Raw genomic sequence first — 17,245 nt, 5'->3', positions numbered from 1 at the left:
CAGCGTCTCCTGTAGGTTATCTTTCGGTAAAAGCGAAGCGCCGTTCACCAAGTGTTCAAGAAAGGGTACCCAGGGCCTGTTTTTATTTTTCTCCTGTGCCTCGCTCTTTTCTTACCTCTCGAGTTTGTTAATTTTCGAGGTCGGAAAGCAAATTTTAATTTGGGAAGAGCCGTCCTGTAACATATAACACAGACTGTGAGACCAGCTATGTTAAGCACTGTGCGTATATTATCTCATATAATCCACACAACAATCTAAGGGGTAGTAGTATTCCTGTTCTCATTTTCACGCGAAGGAGCAGACTGCTTAGTAACTCGTCCACATGTTTTCTTCAGCCCGTCTCTTGACAAACTTGAGTGTGGCATTCGGTTTGCGAGGACATAAAATTAAAACATGCTGTTGTAAAATGTTGCTTCTGTTTTCTTTCTGAGCTTGAAGTTATTTCAGAAGCCAGTGCAACATACCCATAGGTATATTGATATTATCGATGTAAAAGATCATCTGGTAGAAGACCTTGGACTAGGGGCCGTTTCCACCTTTTCAGCCGCATCTTCCTCAACTGCAGAATTGAAATCAATACCAGACATGACTACTACCTAGAGTTGTAAGGGCCAAATTAGAGACTGGATATAATATATAAATTACTGATGTTAAGTTTCTATGTCTTTCTGCTTTTCAGATTCTTTCCTGTGGAGGCCAGACTAGCATTAAATAGCATAGATTTTTTTGATAGATATTTTTATATATGTATTTTTATATATTCTGTATGTATAAAGCAGTGGTAATATGCAGCCTGCTATCACGTAAGCGTGAACTACCTCTTTTTTTTTTTTTTTTTTTTTTTAAGATTTTCACCACCCCCCTCCCCATTTAGTCTGCTGTTTTCAATCCCACTGAACCCTCAGCCTTCATAAATCATTTAGGTAGCACTTGATTAGGAATGGGAAGAGCATTGAGAGAGACCAGGATGCTTTCAACCAGATTTTCCATCATCTGTTGTCTGGCTTGATGAGTAACACTTGCATTGCGAGGTGTCCATGATGTTCTTCATCATCAACAAAGGATGACCGTGGCAGAGGCTTTGGTTGCATGGCTTCCAGCACTGTAGGCTTTAATAACCCCTGCTTGAAGAGATTCCACCAGTGTCTCTCTTGATCGACTTCACAAACATTTATCAGCTTATTCATTTAACGTTTGTTTTGAAAGAGAAGGTGCGGGGGAGGGGCAGAGGGAAAGAGAATCCCAAGCAGGCTCGGTGCTGGCAGCGCAGAGCCAGACTTAGGGCTCGAGCTCACCAACCGTGAGATCATGACCTGAGCCAAAATCGAGTCAGACGCTTAACCGACTGAGCCACCGAGGCACCCCCATTTATCAGCTTATTGAGGATATGATAAAGCATATGACCTAACAGCCAGATGGAAGAGATGCATAGAGCAAGGTGTGCAGAAAGGGTGCGAAGCTTCCATGCCCTTTCTAGGTATATTACTGTCTCCAGTCTTCTCATGGTCACCAGTCTGGAAACTCCGAAATTCGTCTTAAGCCTGTATGGCCCCTCTTACCTATTTATTCAGGGTTCAGGACAGTGTTTCCTATAAATGCAAGTGTGTTACTCATCTGGTTTGTATTCTACCTTGGATGGGCATAGATAGCAAAAAGTGAAAATAGCTCGCATAACTACTTTTCTCAGTGCCAGTTCCTCCTGGAAGATCTGAGCAGAAGATTCATTTCCTTGCCCTTTTCAGCTTCTTGTGGCTGCTTATTACTTGGGCTTATGGTGCCTTCATCTTCCAAGCACGGAACTCCAATCTCTGCTTCCATCATCACGCTGTCTTCTGTGCTCAAATCTTCCTCCGCCTTCCTCTTATGAGGGCAGTTGTGCTTACATTTAGGTTCACCTAGATAATCCAAAATAATCTCTCCATCCCAAGATCTTAGTTACATAACTCCTTATATATGGAACCATTTATAGGAATCAGGTTTTGGGTATCTTTGAGGGCCATCTTTTAGGTTTACTACAAAGGGTATAAAGAAGGGTAAAACATCCTATTCTAGTGTGGCTTAAAGTCTAACAGGATGTGCTATAAGGGGGGGAAAAAAGACTTCCAGATTGCTGTGAAATGAACTAAGTTCATTTCACATAGGTTGGTACTTCTCCAACTTTTCCTCGGGAAAATAGTGGTAAATGAATATTCCAGTGATAGCTGAACACAAAGCCTGCATTAACACCTTCAAAGAATGAAATTTCTTTGAATTTTACTCTTCTACTTTAAAAACTCATGGATTTTTGTATTCCACTTCATAATATGCCGTGTTTGATACTCTTCTGAATTAGTTGCCACATCATAACTTTGCTATTCTAGGGATTTAGACTTTTGTGGCTTATAATAGCCAGTTTACTCTAGTCATTGATGTGTCCTCTGGTTTAAGAAGCATGACCTCAGATGATGGGGATTCATTGTAAGGAAGCCATTTAAGCAACCCGGTAACTACTCTAGGTCCCATTGTTCCTATGGCTAGAATGTGCACTCGGCTTCATGGAGAACTGGAGTGACAGTCCCTCATCATTGATACTCTCCAATTCCCCCAGCAAGACAGCAGCTCTGATGACTTTAGGTTTTGGTCATATCTTCAGAAGAAGATAGCCCAACTGTTGCTCTTGTGTCTGCTTAGGAATCATAATTAGGAGACAGGATCTCATGAGTCGGGTTTGTTACCATTCAGTATGAATGAAGATGAAAAAGAGCCCAGCTCTGAGTAGGCATTCATTACATAAGAACTATTCAGTAAAGATCTCTGTGCCTTGTGTATGGAGTTGGAAGGAGAAGCACATGTGGGCCATCTATATGGGCAAGGCCTGGAAGTGACCTACATTACTTTTTCACATGTTGCTTGGGCTAGAACTCTGATACAAAGTGACACCTAATGTCTAGTTGTGTGCCTCACTAGTGGTCTGCTGATGAATTAGTCTCTGCTATGATACTTAGCTGCTTAAGATTTGTTCTCAGCCCGCAGCTTTAGTTTCTTCACCCTGTGAACTCTCCATGGCAGCCACGTGTCTCTAGACAACCTTATTGGACAAAGTACTTTTTTTTTTTTAATTTTTTTTTTCAACGTTTATTTATTTTTGAGACAGAGAGAGACGGAGCATGAACAGGGGAGGGGGAGAGAGAGAGAGGGAGACACAGAATCCGAAGCAGGCTGCAGGCTCTGAGCGGTCAGCACAGAGCCCGACGCGGGGCTCGAACTCACCGGCTGTGAGATCATGACCTGAGCCGAAGTCGGACGCTTAACTGACCAAGCCACCCAGGCGCCCCGACAAAGTACTTTTTAAGCTGGCCCCATACCAATGCTATCGTAGGTCCGCAGGAAAAAGCTTCGTATCCTTTGCCCTGACAAAGTCTAGATGTACGGACCAATAACCATGTAATGCAGCCATTTTCTTTTGTTCTCTGAGGAGGTAGCCAGCCACAGTCTTAGACTTTGCCAAGTGTGGATTCTATATCCATAGTCTACAGGAGACCAGATCAAGGTCTGAGTTTGAGCTACTCATGCTTGGGTAAAATGGGAACAAGGAAAGAATTCCACAATATTTTTTCACAAATAACCTCTAAAGAAATTCTTTTTTAAGCGTTTTCACTTTGGTGATTGTATTCCCTGAAAATGGACGTCAAGTTAGTGGTTGCAAAATTAGTTTTAGGTCATCTTCTTTGCGAGTCCAATGCGTGTCACCTGACTTAGGGATGTGAGGGTATAGTATACGGTTTATAGGCTAGAAAAAAAAAATTTTAATGTCTATTTTTGAAGAAGAGAGAGAGAGACAGAGTGTGGGCAGGGAGGGTCAGAGAGAGGGAGACACAGAATGTGAAATTGGCCCAGGCTCTGAGTTGTCAGCACAGAGCCCGACTTAAGACCAGAACTCACAAACTATGAGATCATGACCTGAGCTGAAGTCGGATGCCCCAGGCACGTAGGCTATGAAATTTTTATTTTTTGTACAAAGTACAGTTTATTGGGCATTTTCCTGATGACTAATTATGTAACTGATGTTTTAAAAAATTCTCCCAGTAGAGCACTGAGTGACTCAGTCGGTTAAGCATCCAACTTCGTCATGATCTCATGGTTCGTGAGTTCGAACCCTACATTGGGCTCTCTGCTGTTAGCACAGAGCCCACTTTGGATCCTCTGTCCCTCTGCCTCTCTGCCCCTCCCCCATTTGTACTATCTCTCTCTCTCTCTCTCTCTCTCTCTCTCTCTCTCTCTCAAAAATAAAAAGAATTAAAAGAGAATTATCCCAGTAATACATTTTAAGTAATTTCACTTGTTGAATGTTCCTGTTTGGTTCCCCAGCCCTTTCTGTGCCTTGGTTTGGTAATAATCAAATCTAGGTGAACTATCTTTGAAACTGATCATCTCTGGGAAGCTAGCATTTCTCAGAAAATAAAAACTTCCTTGGGTTTCCCAATCATCAAACAGAATCATTTGATTTTATAAGTTGCCTTATTTGGTTTAGAAGAAACTTAAATGATTGAGGTAAATGGTGGTTAGAAGTGATTTTTGGTTTTTACTCTTGAAAAATAGTGCTATTTCAGGGTCACATTATTTCCCACTTAAGCATTTAAAATTGGATTCACTTAGTGTTTTTTTATCAAGTTTTTTATTTTAATTCCACTATAGTTAACAGTGTTATATTAGTTTCAGGTGTACAGTGTGCTGATTCAACAATTCTATACCCGGTGCTCATCACGATACGTGTGTGGATTTATCTAACTTTAAATGCAATTTTTTTTCTTGGATTTCAAGTCCATTTTGGCTGAGTTAACTGGTTCATTTCAGCTAGATATATTGTACATCATAAAACAAGATCTTTAGCAAAACTCTTAACATTTTAAGGATCATAACCTTCATTATGTGTTCTTTATTATTTTCCAAATTTTCTTGCCTAAGCATTAATTGTCATGAAACAACTTGAAAATCATAAGCATAAAGTTGTTGGCAGCATGATGTGATAGAAGAAGCACATGGAGTCAGAGATCTTTCTATTGGGGTGCCTGAGGGGCTCAGTCGGTTAAGTGTCTGACTGCGGTTCAGGTCATGATCTCACAGTTCGTGATTTCGAGCCCTGCATTGGGCTGTCTGCTGTCAGCACAGAGCTCACTTCAGAACCTCTCTCCCCCTCTCTTTCTGCCCCTCCCCATCTCTCTCTCTCTCTCTCTCTCTCAAAATAAATAAATAAACTTGAAAAAAAAAAGCTCTGGGGCACTTGGGTGGCTCAGTCAGTTAAGCGTCCAACTTCAGCTCAGGTCGTGATCTCACAGTTTGTGGGTTCGAGCCCTGCGTTGGGTTCTGTGCTGACAGCTCGGAGCCTGGAGCCTGCTTCGGATTCTTTGTTTCCCTCTCTCTTTCTGCCCCTTTCCCACTCACACTCTGTGTCTCTCTCTCTCAAAAATAAATAAACATTAAAAATTAAAAAAAAAAAAAAAAAAAAAGAGGGGCGCCTGGGTGGCTCAGTCGGTTGAGCGTCCGATTTCGGCTCAGGTCACGATCTCGCGGTCAGTGAGTTCGAGCCCCGCGTCAGGCTCTGGGCTGATGGCTCAGAGCCTGGAGCCTGCTTCCGATTCTGTGTCTCCCTCTCTCTCTGCCCCTCCCCCGTTCATGCTCTGTCTCTCTCTGTCTCAAAAATAAATAAATGTTAAAAAAAAATTTTTTTTTAAAAATTAAAAAAAAAAAGAAAGAAAAAGCTCTTTTTATCTAGACCATACAAAATGTTTAACTTTGCTGAACTTTAATTTACTTATTTGTAAGTATAATACTACTACTTGTCTTACTTAACTCTCACAATTGTGAGAATCTGATGAAATGACAAATACTGTAGTCCTTCGCAAAATGTGATTCTTTTATTAAGATCATATTAAGTATTTACTGTACTTTTTTTAAGTAGGCTCTATTCCCAACATGGAGCCCAACATAGGACTTGACCTCACGACCCTGAAATCAAGGCCTGAGATCAAGAGTTGGACTTAGCTGACTGAGCCACCTAGATGCCCTCTTTTGTACTTTTAAAGGGTTCAAATTTATCATTAATTCTGTTGTGAGCTCCACTAGTTAATGTGATTTTTTTTTTTTTAGAGCTCTACCACAGTTTTTTTGCCTCTTCATATGTTGAATGGACCAAGAAATGATAAAAATCCTGTTGAGCAAGTCTCTTAAGTTAATGTTAACGAATATTAGTCTCCAAATGTCATTTGCTAACAATATCGTTTCATAGGAAATTTTTTTAATATTTATTTTTTTATTTTTGAGAGAGAGAGAGGGAGAGAGTGCACACATGCGAGCAGGGGAGGGACAGAGAGAGAGGAAGACAGGATCCAAAGTGGGCTCTGTGCTAACAGCAGAGAGCCCAGTGCAGGCCTCAAACTCATGAACCATGAGATCATGACCTGAGCCAAAGTCAGATGCCTAAACAACTGAGCCACAGGTATCCCAGTCTCACATGAAAATTAAAAGAAACCTCTTCTTTCAAAGACTAGTAAGCTTAGTGTGCCATTATAACTAAAACTGATAATTTATATTACTTCACTTATCATGTCAGTTAATATTTCTTTTACATTTTCCTTAGTGTTAGTGTGGATGCTGAGATAGGTGATGACTCTGTTCTCTTTGTGGGCATTCTTCGTGATCATTGTTATGATTACTTTTTATTGTCTTTTTAAAAAAAAAAATTCACCATTCCTTGAATTATAGCAGAGCTAGCGGTTAAGAGCACAGATTTTTAAACCAAACTGCCTGAATTGAGCACTGACTGCAATTAGTAGCTCTATAATCTTGGGCTGTTTATATGTAACCCTTCTGCGTTTCAGTTATCTGTCCATGAAATGGGATAATTGCAAGTACTTCATAGGCTGTTCTGAGAATTACATGAGTAAATATTTGTGCAGTGCTTAAAACAGTGCCTGACAAACCTGATTAAATATCTTTCTCTGATTTTATTCCATATCATTCATCAAGTAGGAATGTGAAATAATAGCTAGGAGAGAAAAAGCTCTAGGTTGAGGCTTATGTGTTAAATTTACTATATCTTATAGCATATATAGATTTTAAATCTTTTTTTAAGCTTGTGAATACTTGGAAATTTGCATGTCCAGACAACTAAAAGTTATGCTGAACTTCACATCATTTGATACTGCTTTTTATCTTAAATTTTTGCTGGTATTAAGACTTTCCACATGTGTATGCTTTAAACATTTTAACTGTATGTTGCTTGGTTATATAAATGATATTGATTCATTTAGTGCAGATGAGAATTATAATAACCTTACATTTGAATGGCCATTTAAAAATGCTTTGTAGAACATGTCTTTTATATCATTTGGGGGTCAGCGTAAGAAAGCATTTAAGAGTGTGGGCTCTAAAATCAGATTTCAGTTCCAGTCCCTGCTATGCATTTGTGAACCATGTGATCTTTGGCAAATCACCTGCCTTTTCTAAGCCCCACTTTTCTAATTATGGGTAAATAAGGTACTTACTGTATAGGGCTGTCCCCAGGATTAAATGAGATATAATGCATAGAAAGCATTCAGAATAGTACCTTGGATACAACAAGAGTTCAATATATCTTAGTTACTATTAATGTCATTGATGGATACAAAAGAGCCAGTAAGAAGAATAAGTGGAAGTGTGAGAAAACCAAGATTCAGAGTAGATTCAGTGATTTACTAAAGGTCATGTGCAAAAAAAAAAAAAAACCCACAAAACAAAACAAACAAAAACATGCTCCCTCACTTCTAGGGCAGGTCTTTTCCCGTAACCCCTTTTCAGCTCACTCATATCAACCAAGTCCACCAGAAAGACATGTTCCTTTATTTCCCACTGTGTTTCCAATTCTTGGCCACTTGTCAGGATATTTTCATCTTGGTTCTCATTCAATCAGAGTCTTTCCCTTTCTTCGTGAATCCTTCAGCCCTGTGTTACTTGGGCTTTTAAGTTGTTACCATGCATGACAGGCATCTATTTTCAGGAAAGGAAGAAAGGAGATATTGAAGCTAAATTTTTCGTAATGGTTAGGTTTTTTAAACTTGTGATTCCATTAGCCTATCATTTATTTGTATTTAACGTAGCACTGAATTATTTTTACAAAGCTACTTTATTCCCTCTAAATTCTCCCCTCTTTTTTCCCCCTGAGATTGTAAAATCAAATTGAACTTTTTCTTAGGAATTAAGAAAGGAGTTTGAGAATCACACAAATCCCTTGAGAATAGAATCCCTATTCTAAAAATAGGAAGAATACAATTTATGAATCATTGGGTTATTTTTGAAATCTTGAATGATTAAAATGTGGATGTATCTCTTTTTGGCATCAAAAACGTATGTATATAAGCAAAGCACATAGTATTTACTGCATTATTCTGGAAATTTGAGGTAATTTGATCCTATAACTCATTTCGTGAAAGAATAGCATTTTGAACATAGTTTAATTCCAGAATTTGAGTATATAGGAATATCTATTAAATTACATTCACACCAGCAGGTGTTTATTGAATGCTTTCTGCTTCTAGGGTACTATGTGCGATGGTAAAGTGATATTCCCAAATCCCAAGCCTTTTCTTAGCTTCCTCAGTTCTCCCTTCATGGTGTTTTCTGTAACTTTATAGGTTGAGATGAATTGATCTCAAAGCTGTGGTTATGGGTATCATGGATGTCAGTGTTGATACTGTTTGATTTATTTCTTTTTCCTTATTTCTTTGCTTCCTCCAGAAAAGGGATGGCTGCCTCTGTGGCTTGTGTATGTGTGTGTGTGTGTGTGTCCTACCTTTGTTGTTGTTTCACATATCTGTGTAGTTCCTTACCCTTGCCTCTTTGTCCTCTATGGAGTGTGTTTTGTGTGTGTATTTTTATATACCTCTCACAGGAAGTAGGATTTTGTGAGGTAGGCTATAGAGTTAGCCTCAGGCTGGTAGAGGATTGATACTAGAGAATTGGAAAACATGGTTCATGTCCTTAAGAGATATATACTCTATAGTAGACAGAAACGAATATAAATATGTAAAACAGCTAGGGATAAAAAACACTTCAATATATTTGGTATGCGATTACTGCTATGTAAGTAACAGACAATATTTTGGCATTCAGAGTAAGTATAAACCTACTTTAGGCTAGGTTAAGAAAAATGTGGTACTGGTAGAATCTGAGCTAGATCTTGAAGCATGGGTATGACCTAGATAACTCAAGAAAACAATATAGGATTCTTGGAGAGAATGGCAACCTTTTTTGCAGTTTTATTATTGTAGGGAAGATATTTTACCCGTTAAAATATTGATATGTCTGGGGCTGCTGTAAAATACAGCATGTGATTCACAAGTTCAAACGACTGCAGCCCATGCAAAAACAAAAGAATGTATATGTCACTTTATAAAAATTAAGTAGTTTTAGGTACTTAAAAAATGTTTGTGGCATCGCATGTTTACTTTTATTTTCCACTTTGTGTCATGCTGAATGTCAGTGTTTTTTACAACATGAAAATAATTTCTAAGAACAACGTTTTTTTATATGATCTTACTCTCATAGGAAGTAAAATTTGTCCTATTCTTGCCATCTTTTTCCAAGAATTAGAGGTTAAATTGAGTATTTCCTGTCCTGTGTGTGTGTCAGGGGTGTAGAGAAAACATATTTCAGTTGCAGATGAGGGGTAATGAAAACTGGATAAAAAATGGAGGATAATGGCAGGGTGAACAGTGATGAGATAGATGTGAAGGGCGATTTTCAAGGGAGGTTTTTTAGTTCCTTGACTCTTGTCCTTTGACTTTCTTTAATCAAAGATGATTCTGTGATGTTGAGCCTAGGTGGCTGAGAATACCATATCGTTAACAGAGATGAAGAATACAGGTGTTTGAGTTATATTTTGGGTATATTTAATTTGGAGTTTTGGCAGCATGTTCATGGGTAGAGGTCTAGGCCAACATTAGAGCTATGGGGTTGGAATTTTGGAGAGAGATCAGGGTTGAAGATAAAATCCAGGAGTTTACATAGAGGTGATAATTTACGTTGCATGGGGAAGAGAGGAAAGAACAAGTAAGGAAAATTCAATCTCACTTGTCATGATTAACAACAGAAATTTGAATAATTACTAATAAGTTATAGCATCTTTCTCTTTAGACTGTAGTTAAGTCCTTAATGATATATATTTTTTTCCGCTCTCTAATTTTTGGACCTCTTGCTAGAGGGCAGTAGTAGTTAATTCCAAGGGCAAGGAAAGCAAGTATTAAAAGAGTTTGATGGCTTAAGTCTAAGCTAAACATATTCCTGTGTTTCCTAAACTTACATTCGACAGTACATTATTTTCAGTCCTTTTTATCCTTCACATCAGATCTGTTAAGTGTGAAATCTTTTTTCTCTTAATATCCGGCTTTTGCAGGATGGTTCAAGAATTATGCCTTTTGTTGGTTATCTCTGATATCAGGATCTTTCAATATGTTCAGAAGAGAGGAAATGAGTTTAGAATTTAACTACATTCTGATCTTCCCATGATATGGCACAATGTAGTTAGGAGATCTCATCTGTTCTACTGTAACTTTACACAAGTATAAGACTATAAATAGTTATGTTCAGGGTTTTGCCATTATTTTGATTGCATTTCAGCAGATCCCTTTTGGACATTCACCCAATTTGGAGTATTAAATAGTGAATCTACCTTAAAATGTAAAGGAAAGTGTCAATCTATAAATATTTATAAGATATTGTCTGATTGTGTGAGATACATTGACATGATTGTAAGATATCCAGTGTCGGAATAACACTGGTTAACAGTGGAAACTTAAAGAATTATTAATATGTTAAAGTATCTTTCTGTTTGGAGACTTTTGGGGAACATTTCATTTTGTGAATTCACCTTAGAAGTATCTAGTCTTTCTCACTCTCCTGCCCCGTGTGTGCACATGCACAGGCACGCCCATATGTGTATGCATTTTCACTTCAATCTCAGTTGTCATGATTAACAGCAGGGGTGTGTGTGTATTTGTTTACTTATACACAGTAGAATTTATATCTGATAGTGTACTCTGCAGGTTTGTTATTTGACACTATTGTATTTCTTTGAAATTTTCTTCTAGGGGCGCCTGGGTAGCTCAGTCGGTTGAGCGTCTGACTTCAGCTCAGGTCACGATCTCGCGGTCCGTGAGTTCGAGCCCCACGTCAGGCTCTGGGCTGATGGCTCAGAGCCTGGAGCCTGCTTCGGATTCTGTGTCTCCCTCTCTCTCTGCCCCTCCCCCGTTCATGCTCCGTCTCTCTCTGTCTCAAAAATAAATAAATGAAAAAAAAAAAAAAGAAATTTTCTTCTAGGTCACTTACTGGTCTTCTTCTGTATCAGGCATCATTCTGAGCATTTAGGATGTAGTAATTAAGTTATTCTTTTTAACAACCCTCTGAGGTTGCAACTGTTACCCCTGTTTGAAGAATAGGAAGCTGAAAGACATATCTTGTGACACCAGGATTTGAACCCGAGCATATACCCGTTCTCTTAAACTACCATGCAAGGCCTATTTCTCTAAGCCTCAGTCTCCTAGTCTAAAAAGCAGTAATAAACAGACCTATCTTTTAGGGTTTTGGGTAGGGTTAAATGAAGCAATGCATGTGAAGAGGCCGATGCTGGATCTAGATATTAATGATCAGTTACTATTAGCTGTTGGTTGGCCACTTTTCTGATTTTCCTCTGGTGCTTTTGTTCTTTGTCTTCCTTGTAGTTTATTCTTCGTTGGCCCGTTCTTTAAACAATGGTATTCTAGAGTTCCACTTTTGACCTGCTGTTTTATAGCATTCTGCATAATTTCCCTTCAGAAGGTTTATCCACTTTCCTAGTTTTTAACTACTGCCTACTACCTGTAATCTGATGACCCAATTCCATACATTTCCGCCAAGCTATAGTCTGTTGTAGCCAAATGTCTGCTGTACCTCCACCTTTGGGCATCCCCATGTGTCCCTTGCGCTTGATGTGGATAAAACTGGAAAATTTTTAATGTAAAATGGAACTGAAGGATATGAAGTGGAGAACCTCACACATGCGCCCGCAGAAAATGGAACTCAAAAGACTGAGACTGACTTCTCACAAATAACCTGATTTATAGAGGGTTGAAATTTATCCTCTGACCAATGAGCATCCACCAAGAATGTCTTCCATCTGCAAGCCAGTGAACTTGCTGCTTGGCCCCTTGCTGGTCTTTCCCCTCTTACACTCCTTGCCCATAAAAGCAACTCAAGTAAAACCTTCAGCGGACTCCTACAGCTCGCTGAAGTTTGAATGTCCCAAGTTGTAGTTCCTCTACTATTCCTGAATAAACTCAGTTTCTGGCAACTCGACTTTGCCTTAGTTTATCTCTCTTCTCTTAGGTAGACATTACATGGTATCAAAGTGAGATCTGAAGAAGGTGATCACCAGGAACACCAACCTCCAGAAATAAGTGAGTTTCCTGCACTTGAGCCCTTTGCATTCATAGCTTGTGCAAGTCAAGGTAACTTTCAGTTTGGTAAGTTTCCTCTCAGGTCTTGAGGTGCCTCCTTTGGTGGAGCTCTCTGACTTTATTTGGGATCTGGAGACGGGCGGATTGTCCTTCTGGTATGTACTCTTTTATTTCTGATAATGGGATCCGAGTCATCTGAATTTTCTAAGGGTGGCCCCCCTTGGGGAACCCTCGCTGGTTTTATGTTAAAAAATTACAGCCCTTCCTCACACACATGTTTGACTAAACCAGTTTTACTAAGGATAACCTAGAACTCCAGTGACCATTATGTGGAAACTTTGATCTCCCCAAACTTACTTTTCTCTGAACTGATTTAGAAGACCATGTTTACAATACTAAACAATCCAAGTGGGATGGTTATTTTAATTGGTATCTGGAAGCTTCCAAATGTGTTCAGGATTCTAAAATTGCCTCCTTACAAAATACTGTTGCTAAATTAAAGCAAATAAATAACTAACAATTTGTAAGAAGAAAACACCGGAGGCCTGTTCCTGCTGCTAACCAAGGTCTTTCCTAACTTTACTATTCTACCTCCTCTATCTTCCTGTTTGCCTTCTCTTAACCCTTTACCCTCTCTCTAAACTTCCTTTCTTTCCTATTACTGAAACCTCATCCACTGATCTCATTAAAACCTTCCCTTTCAAAATTAAACCTGAGGATTCTAAACCACCCCAGATTTCCTACACTCCATGGACAAAGGCCAAAGTTAGGACTATAAGAATTTTCCCAAGGTAACTGGGGTCTCCATGCATTTGTTGAGGAATTCATTATTGAAAGTATAACTCGCCAAACTGCTCTTCCATTTCTTATCAGTTAGCCCACATGCGTATCAGAGAAGGTCAAAGTGTAGCAATGGATTAAAACTGCTGTTTGGGGAGATCCCAAACAATCTCTAGAGTTTAAACTAAACCAACCACCAACCCTTTTATATGATCAGGCTTGCAGACTGGACAAAAGGCTACATGAAGCCATTCCTAGGGCCTTCCCCAAACCCATGGACTGGAACAAAATTCAGGCACACACTCAAAAGCCTACCAAATCTGTCCATGACAGTAAAGCAGACTCTACATCATTTTTTAAAATTCTGGACTTTCCATAGATGTTGAATCCACGCTGGTGGCTTTTAATTCCATGTTCATGAATGGCCTAAACAAGGACTTCTTCCTGTTGGTCAAAAGAACCCATATAGAACGGGAGACAGTGTGCATCCCTGACTTTGTCAATCTGGCTAATCAATTACTTGCACCCTAGAGGATGACACCAGAAAAAAAGACAACTAATATTTTGATTCTTTACCTTGGAAAGGTAACTTCCAAGGTTTCCAATATGGAAACTCCAAAGCCATCTTCTAGAACTATGTCATTACTGCAAAAAACCTGGCCATTGGAAAACAGAGTGCTAGAAATGGACTCAGGAGCTACACTATCAGTAGCTACACTGAAAGAGTACACTACAATTAAAGAGTCTTCCTCTAAAATATGTATGCTCACCCAGGGGGCGCCTGGGTGGCTCAGTTGGTTAAGCGTCTGACTTCGGCACAGGTCATGATCTCACGGTTCGTGAGTTCAAGCCCTGCATCAGGCTCTGTGCTGACAGCTCGGAGCCTGGAGCCTGCTTCAGATTCAGAGCTAGCCCCTTCCCTAGCTCACGCTTGCTCTCTCTCTGTCAAAAATAAATAAACTTAAGAAAAATCAAAATAAATAAAATATGTATGCTCAGTGAGGGTCTTTTGTTTTTTTAATTTTTTTAACATTCATTTTTTTGAGAGTCAGAGACAGTGCAAGCAGGGGAGGGGCAGAGAGAGAGGGAGACACGGAATCTGAAGCAGGCTCCAGGCTCTGAGCTGTTAGCACACAGCCTGAATCGGGACTCGAACCCATGAACCGTGAAGTCATGACCTGAACTGAAGTCAGACGCTTAACCAACTGAGCCACCCACGTGCCCCAGATAGTGGGGGTCTTAAATAAACCACAACGTGTGCCTATTTCTAAGCCCATATGTTTTTGTCTGGGACTTTGGCAAGTTGAGCTACCCATTTCTCCTCAATGATTTAGTTCCCACACATTAGAAGGAGATTTCCTAGAGAAATCTAATGTTGCCATTTTTTTCTCTCAAAAGGGAAATAACCATTGAGTTTGAATCCCAACACTTAGGAAAATTCAATCCTTTTTGCCCTTCCTTGCACTCTACAAGCCAAGGAAGTCTAAACTTCAAACTCATCCCCGCTGTTAAACCTGGTAACCCCCACTTTTTGGGCAAAATCGTTAACAGATGTAGGCAGAGTTCATATTGCCCCTCCCATTAAGATCCAGATTGACCCCTCAAAAAACTCTCCCAACAAAAAAACCAATATCCTATAAATAAAGCTTACAGGGCATAAGGCTTATTACAGAGGATAAGTCTCAAGGACTCGTTATCCTTTGCACTAGTCCTCGTAATACCCTATTTTGCCTGCAAAAAATCGAGTGGCTGAGGATGGAGATTTGTCTAAGACCTAGGGCAATAAATAACATTCTAAGTCCCTGCCTCCCCGTCATCCTTAATCTCCACATGCTATTGGTATCCATTCCTACTGGAAGCATTTTTTTTTTTTTTAACTTTGATTGACTTATGCAATGGATTTTAAAAGATCCTTGTTGGTAGGGATAATTAATATCTTTTTGCCTTTACCTGGGAAGGATAACTGTATTCCTAGACAGTCATGCCTCAGGGCTTCACTGAGAGTCTATCTTCTCACAAGTTTTAGAAGCTGACTTAAATGACAAAATTCTCTGGAGGCTCCATTACTACAATATGTGGACGATTTGCTTTTTTGCTTGCCCTTCCAATGCTCCTCACAAAAAGTGTTTACATGTTGAAAATCTTAGCCATTGAAGGACATAGGGTCTCAAAGGAAAAATTACAATTTTTCCAAACTGAGGTTTGATATTTAGGACATTTAATCTCATAACAGGGACTGTACCTAGTTTAAAGGTTTCAAGACATTTTCAACTTTCCAAAACCTAAAGGCAAATGTCACTTACAGGTTTTTTTTGGGCTAGCTGGTTATTGTCATAATTGGACCCCAAATTTCTCCTTGTTGGTTCATTAAGGAGTATTCCACATATACCCCATTGTTTGGGATGACCAAGATAGTTTGATCTTTAAGACCTTGAAGGAAAGCTTAATAAATCCCCCTGCCCTTGGATACACAAATTATCAGCTACCCTCTTTCCTTTTTGTATATGAGAGAGAAGGGAATGCCCTTAAAGTACTTACCCAAAAACGCAGGGGCTATCATTGACATCTGAGTTACTGCACCCAAAAATTAGATTCATTTCCCTGAAGACACCCACCACACCTTACTTACCTACTACTGCCGCTTTAGTTAAAGCTACCAAAGAGATAGTTATGGGATCCTCTCTGACCATCTTTGTACCCTGGTCTGTCAGGACACTCTCACATTCACACCACACTTAACACGTTTCAGCAAACTATCTCACCTCCTGTGAAATCCTCATATGCACTGTCCCCCATATCACTCTTGTTCAAAAAGCAGAAGTTTTAAATTTCAATTAACAAGTTTTTCTTTTCTAGGACATGCTTTTTGTATTCTAAGAAATCTCCACCGATCCTATGGTCATAGGTTCCCTATTTTTTTCCTTGGAATTCTGTAGTTCTTGCTCTCATGTTTACATCTATGATCAATTTTGAGTCAATTTCTTATTCTGACTTCTCCTTTGTCTGGTATTAAGAAGCCACTGTAGCTTTCCTTTTATTAATGTTTGCATGGTATATCCTTTTCTATCCATTTACTTTTAATCTGCTTTATATTTAAAATAGTTTTCCTTTGGACAGCATATGGTTGGGTCTTGCCTCTTTCCCCCCTCCACAAACCTGAGAATCTCTGCCTTTCAATTGAGATGTTCAGATCATTTATATTTAATGTAATTGCTGATATGGTTGGATTTAAATCTACCATCTTGCTAGTTGTTTCTAGATTTTTTTATTTTTCTCTTTAGTTCTTTGTTCCTTTCTTCTTCTTTCTTGCTGTCTTTTGGATTAAGTGTTTTTATAATTACATTTTATCTCTACTATTAGTTTGCTAATTTCACCTGTTTTTTCCTTTAGTTGTTGCTCTAGGGTTTACAATGCACTCCTTTAACTTGTGTAAAGTCTACCTTCAAATAATATATAATATCATATATATAATATGATAGTTATATATATAATATAATATGATGTCATATGTGTTATATAATATATATAATAATGTACTTCTTTAACTTCTATAAAGTCTGCCTTTAGATAATGTGATAACAAATTGTGGTGTAAGAACATATATTGCAGCATATGTTTCCATTTCTTCCCTCCCGTCCTCTTACTAATGCTGTCATGTATTTGACTTTTAATAACACTCTAATATGTTGTTACTATTTTTTGCTTTAAACAGCCAATTGTTTTTTAAGGAGATTTTTAAAAGAAGAACAGGGTCTTAAATTTACCCTCATATTTACCATTTTCAGTTCTCTTTATTCCTTCATGTCAATCTAGATTTCCAGTACTTGTCTGGCTGAATAACTTTCTTTAACATTTCTTATTTTGCACACTACTGGCAATGATTCCTCTCAGCTTTTTTCTGATTGTTTTTCTTTTAGCCTTTTTTTTTTTTTTTTTTTTTTTTTTTGGAAAGGTATTTTTGCTGGGTATAGAGCTTTGTGTTGACAAATTTTCCTTTTCTTTGAATGCTTTAAAAATGT

General features: G+C 38.7%; 1 protein-coding gene across 4 annotated transcripts in view; it reads left to right on the top strand.

The window, feature by feature from the left end:
• Positions 1 to 17,245, top strand: part of WDR89 (WD repeat domain 89) — a 36,165-nt gene that overhangs the window by 354 nt on the left and 18,566 nt on the right. The window contains exon 2 of one of the 4 annotated variants that reach the window (XR_009606318.2): positions 11,103 to 12,368. The exons of 1 other annotated variant lie outside the window; for it this stretch is intronic. The gene's annotated coding sequence lies outside the window, so the exon portion shown is untranslated. 2 more of the 4 variants (XR_013556083.1, XM_060620007.3) reach the window with 2 other exon arrangements.

This window comes from Panthera onca, chromosome B3, assembly GCF_046562875.1.
Source record: "Panthera onca isolate mPanOnc1 chromosome B3, mPanOnc1 haplotype 2, whole genome shotgun sequence".
NCBI lineage: Eukaryota > Metazoa > Chordata > Mammalia > Carnivora > Felidae > Panthera > Panthera onca.
Note: the sequence above shows the minus strand (reverse complement) of the source record. Positions and strands in the feature narration are given on the sequence as shown.